Source organism: Dasypus novemcinctus, chromosome 21 (assembly GCF_030445035.2).
Source record: "Dasypus novemcinctus isolate mDasNov1 chromosome 21, mDasNov1.1.hap2, whole genome shotgun sequence".
NCBI classification, from domain to species: Eukaryota; Metazoa; Chordata; class Mammalia; order Cingulata; family Dasypodidae; genus Dasypus; species Dasypus novemcinctus.
The window spans coordinates 10,598,599-10,605,012 of NC_080693.1; positions in this window are offsets into that span (position 1 = coordinate 10,598,599).

The following is a 6,414-nucleotide window of genomic DNA, read 5'->3' on the forward strand; positions in this document are numbered from 1 at the left end:
AATCAATCCTGCCACTTCTCTGGTGTAAAAACTCTGTTTGTGTTATGATTTGTATTACCTTTTATCATACAAAACTCATTTGTGTTTATCCACACTTCAACCCATTACATCTCAAGACATGAAGAACTGTTTCTTCATTTTCCCACTTTACAGTAAGTACAGTAAGTAAAACTGTAAAACTCATTGAATTCTGTAGAATTCAAATGCCACTTTGTGCCATGCAAATTATTTTCTGTGATACTTAGCAGATCATTACTCGGACATACAGTTCTTTAAATGTCCTCCAAAACATGACATTCTTTGCTGCTTTCTTTTTTTTTTTTTTTTTTTTTAATTTTTTAATTTTTTATTGACTTTGTAATAATATTACATTAAAAATATATATGTGAGGTCCCATTCAACCCCACCCCACCACCCCCCCCTCTCCCCCCCCCCCAACAACACTCGTTCCCTTCATCATGACACATCCATTGGATTTGGTAAGTACATCTTTGGGCACCTCTGCACCTCATATACATTGGTTCACATCATGGCCCATACTCTCCTCTATTCCATCATGTAGGCCCTGTGAGGATTTACAATGTCCGGTGATTACCTCTGAAGCACCATCCAGGGCAGCTCCATGTCCCGAAGACGCCTCCACCTCTCATCTCTTCCTGCCTTTCCCCATACCCTTTGTCCATTATGTCCACTTTTCCCAATCCAATGCCACCTCTTCTATGTGGACACTGGATTGGTTGTGTCCATTGCACCTTTATGTCAAGAGGAGGCTCAGATTCCACCTGGATGCTGGATGCAATCCTCCCATTTTCAGTTGTAATCACTCTAGGCTCCATGGTGTGGTGGTTGTCCTTCTTCACCTCCATCTTAGCTGAGTGTGGTAAGTCCAATAAATCAGATTGTAGGTGCTGGAGTCTGTTGAGTCTTTGCTGCTTTCTTATTGTTCATTTTATATTAGCACCTTCCAGTAGACAACAAGAACCCCAGGGCTAGATATCATGCTTCTACTTCATTTATTTCCACATTTTGAATCTTTCCTCTCATATATTTCATGTAGAAATATATGTTTACAAAATATTGTCAGATCATTACCTCTGATACAACATGATTACATTTAAATGGATCTGTATTTTTTACTCTGTAAATATATAAGAAAAGTTGCCTATATTTGTGGGCTAACAATTAGGCAGCACATTTCAGTATTTCTTCTTTCAGAAACCAAATTCTTTTCTACTTACATTATCACTCAGTCTGATTCATTAGTATTTCCTCATCATTGTGTTCTCTATCCAAAATATTCTCCTTTTGTCTCCTTCCTTCATTTAATAATATCAAATTTCTACACAATTTTTATATTTGGAGCAAATGTGCCCTGGGCAATTGTGTGACTCACACATTTTTATTACAACTCATTTTCTATTCATACACAGTATTATTAGTTATGTATTCAAAGTGAAGCTCAATCCCCCCAAGGTAAATAAATCCTGGATGCCCAGTGCTTTTATCAGAATGACATTTCTGCCATGGTTAACTTTTCTTATTTCTGACAGTGATATGCCTTTATTCAGTATCATTTTTAATGACCACAGTTTCACTTTCTGTCAGGGAAACAGTACCTTTTCTTTTCTGGGCTCAATACTCTTCAAAGTGAGTGTGTACATTTGCTACTCTGAATTATTTGGGAATAAAGAATACCCTCTAAATTTGGAGCTATTTGTAATTCAATCTGCCTGCTTGCATTTAAAGATACAAGGAGATAATGATGGACAACACCCATCCCAAGGAAAGCCTGCAATTATAAGAAAGATAGTTGTTATGAGGGGAGGAGTGGGGGAGGGGTGGGGGGTATATGGGGACCTCATATTTTTTAATGTAACATTAAAAAAATAAAGACAAAGAAAAGAAAGATAGTTTCCATCCATCTGCCCCATGGAATCAAAACCCCCTCTCAATTAGAAACAGAGTGGGCATCACCATCCCCAAATCCTCTAGATTGGGGAATGAACAGTGGACTAAAGTTGACATTATTATTCTATTGTAGAGTTATTATTTTAGCAATGGAAGAATTTTTATCATTGATGTAAATGTAATGGCCACCAGAACTTCTGAGGGGAGGGAGAGGGAAGAATAGGTATAACATGGGAGCATTTTCAGGACATTGGAATTGTCTTGCATTACATTGCAAGGACAGATAAAGGTCGTGTATACTTTGTACATTGTATTTGTCTTATCAATGTTGTATTAAAAGTTCTGTAGAGTCAGGATAAGGATTTTAGAAAATGGCTTTATCAGTTTTAAAGAACATTTTGCAGGTGTCCATGGAACATTTAGTAGGATAATGATCTTGGAATTTAAATCAAGTCTGGAAATTTGAAGAGAAGTAGGTATAATGGGCCGGTTTTATAAACATGTAGTGTTAAAAGACAAAAAGACTTAAAGTTCGTAGATAATTAAAGAATGAATAATCAGTGGAAAAAATAAAAGATGTTCAGAAAAACAGAAAAAAAAAATGCCCTATCTTCAGAGAAGTGATAGAACGTGTTTGAAGATGGCACAAATTGAAAATAATCTCTAAACAACAGCTAATATCTTAATTTACAGTGCACAGAGGAACTCATGAGATTTACCATAGTTAAACAGATATCAGATCCAAAAACCAAAACCAAAAACGAAACTCAGTACCTTCTAATGCAAAACCCAGAAATATTTCTTGTTCACAAGGAACTTATATTTTTAACTGATCATTTTTTTCATATTTTTGTCTCTGAGGAAAAGGTTATGCATCTTGGATGTTTTGCCTATGTTTAAGCAATGACAAAACTTGGTCACTTCAGTTTTATTTATCCAATATGTAGTTGGATGTATACACTGGTACAATGATCTCTTCGTGTTTATTCTTGACTGTATTTACAGACCTGCATTCATATCTGAGGAAAAGAACAACAAAACAGTGTTTGTCTGAATACCTATTCACAGATTCTAGATCTTCATAGACTTAGAGTTCTTACAAGCTCTGTGTTTTAACTCATTCACTTGGCAGCACCAAAATAGAGTATACTCCTTCACCTTGACCAAATAATTCACTTCACCATCTGTTTCATAACAAATAATTCATCAATCCTAGAATTCTACTTTATGACTCCTACTGATCACAAAAACAATTTCAATACACTGATCCAAAGCATCTACCTCTCCATGCTGACATGGGCCTGTTGGTTTTTTTTATATTGCTGAACAGTTCCCCTACCACCATTGACACTGCCATCTGCCACTTCCTGCAATATGGACTCACATTAAATCACTGTCTCTTGGTTCAATCCTGTACTTACAGCTGCAATGAAATATGCTAACAGGTTTTTATCCTATTTTGTTTTTTTTATTTCTTCAGGAACAATAAATGTCATCTCTTTTTGATAAAGTTCTTACATAATTATGAATTTGTTAAGATCAACTAGTTAGAATTCACAGTTCCTCATCCCAAATCTTCCATGGTTAATGCTTCATCAAAATTCATTTTCCCTTTCAAGTTTTGTAAAATAGACCATGGCATTTTAGATCTATATCTGGAAGAAATTATTAGTCTTTCTTCCTCAGAAATTATATTTAATATCACCAAACTTTCCACTGTTTTTATACAGTATTTCTTACTCATGTCCTTACTTTTCTGTTCAATTTCCAAATATTATTTTTAGAGTTCAGACTATCTTTACATTATTATTGGATTATATTTTATAATATCTTAATTTGATTTCCTGATATTACTGTACTTACCTTACTATCTTGCCCACCCTACTCCTACTAGAATAATTTTTAAAGCTCACTTCAAAAATGCTAACACTTACTCTCCAGTTCAATGGACTCACCCAGGACAACTAATGGGGAGGATATGATGGACAAACAATATACCAAGGAACTGAGAGTACCTATAAGTGCAAGCAAGAGAGTCCCACCCATCAGATATATGGGATTGAAGCCCCCTCAATTAATGGTGGAGTGGGCATCACCATCCCAGAAGTCTCAGGATTGGGGAAATCAACTATCGACTAAAATAAACTTACTAGTATTCTACTATAGACTTATTGCGATTCTAGCAATGGAAGAAATACCATTGTTGTGAAGGCAGTGATTCCTGGATGTTCTGGAGTTAGGAAGAGGGAAAAACAGGTATAATGGGGGGCATTTTTAGGACTTGGGAATCAGCCTAAATGACATTACAATGACAGTTACAGGCAATTATATATCATAACCTACAGAGTTGAATGGGAGAGACTGAAAATTACAATGTAAACTATAATCCATGCTAAGTGGCAATGCTCCAAAATATGTTGGTCAATTGCAATGAATGTACAACACTGATGGAAGATGTTGCTAATGTGGGAAAATGTGGGAGTTGTGGGGAGTGGGGAATATGGGAATCCCTTATATATTCTTTGTAACATTTACATCATCAAAGTATCTTTTAAAAATTAAAAAGAGAAAAAAAAGCTGTAATTCTCAAGACAAAAATCTAAAAATCAAATCTAAACTAAATTTTAAATGCATTGCCTACAGTTTATTTAAATTTTCCTTTATTTTTTAATAAGCTTTATTTTTAGAGATTTTAGATTACAGAAAATTTATATCGAGAGTGTAAGGAATTCCCATATATCCCCCTACTCCCCCTCATACATCTTCCCTAATTAATAACATCCTACAATTCTGTAATATATTTGTTACAATTGATGAATAAATATTTGAAGCACTGCTACTAACCAAGGTCTATAATTTACATTGTGGTTTACACTTAATCTCAATTCTCTAAAAATGCCCTATGTTCCACCAATATCCCCTCTCCCCTCAGAACCTCTGGCAACCACTATCTTTATAACAATTCTACATTTTCTTTCTTTATTACAAATATAAATATGTTCAGTTTGTTCATGGTTGCATTTCCCCCTTGTGTTTGAGCATACATCAGTCTCAAGGATTTGGGGATGGTGATGCCTGTTCTGCCTCAGATTGATAGGGGGGCTTAGATCTTATGAGGCAGATGAAAGGAAAAGTTTTGCTTGCAGCTGTAGATACTCTGTTTTTTGGGATGAGCATTGCCCATCTTCATTTCATCACTTGTCTAGGGTGAGTCTGATGAACTGGAGAGAAGGTGCTGGTTGCAACTCTGCTTAGATTCAGGGCTCAACTGGCATTTGAACAGACTGGAGATTTGTTTTTGAGACATATTTAATGGGTATAGTGCTAAGTATAGGCTCAAATAAATCATGTGTAAGGAAACTATAGATGAATGTAGCACTGTTACATTGGGGAAATAGGTTGTCACTATTTCAAGGTAAGATCCTTTGACAGGGTGCTGATTTCACAGGGTTATGTGCCTTGCCTATAGTGTCGAATGGCTCTAGATCCCACAGGTGCATCCCTATATGAGGCTTTGTTTGCAGTGGCAGTTACTGAGATCTGCCTGACACATGCATAAATATAACCTCTGGAATGACCTTCCAACTCATTTTGAATTCTCTTAGCCATAAAATCTCTTTTGTATTTGATATTTCTCCCTTTTGTTCAAAGTCTTTTTCCAAATTCATTGTTGGTTGGTACTTGGTAGCAATCCAAAAGTGCCAGGGAGGCTCATCCCAGGAGTCATGTCCCATGATGGGGAGAAGGTAATGCATTCATTTGCTGAGTTTGGCTTAGAGAAATGCCATGTTTGAGCAACAAGGAGGTTTTCAGGAGGTAATCTTAGGCAATAGTTATTACTAGGCTATTTCAATTCTTTTGGTTTTAAGATTTATTTTTCTATTAAGGTATCTTCAAGTTAGTGATGGTCTCATTTCTCAATTTAGCTATGTAATGTCATCCTCATGTGTGGTCAAGTAAGAAAAATCTGTTTTCAGAAACAGAATCTTCAGAATGACATTTCTGAGTTGGTTCTGGGGATTTTGGAATTGGTCCTTATTTCTCTCTTTTTGTTTAATTAGAGAAGTTGTGAGCTTACATAACAAGCATACATGAAGTGCAAAATTCCCGTACATCACCCCCCCTTCAAGACCTTTGAGAATTGGTTCCTAATCTACTTATATTAAAATGCACAAATCACTCCATTTCCAATGATCAAGAGATAATTGACTGTCCATGGAGTGTCAGTAGAGATATGCAAATTTTTGTCATTAGATATTTCTACTCAAAAGGGTATAAGAGGAATGGCTCAGGTGACAGTGTATTTGATAACTTATCAGATTTTTGTGAAGTTAAAAGTCATAATGAAGTTGGCTGATGATTCCTAAATGGTTGGATAAAGTAGTTAAGGGAAAGGAAAGAATAAGCTCAGGTGTTCAAATTCCCAGTTCAACTGCTTCAGGAAGGACAGGTCTACAAATTCTCTTTCTATGTGAGACATGAAAGAAACTCTTATCTCATACCTAG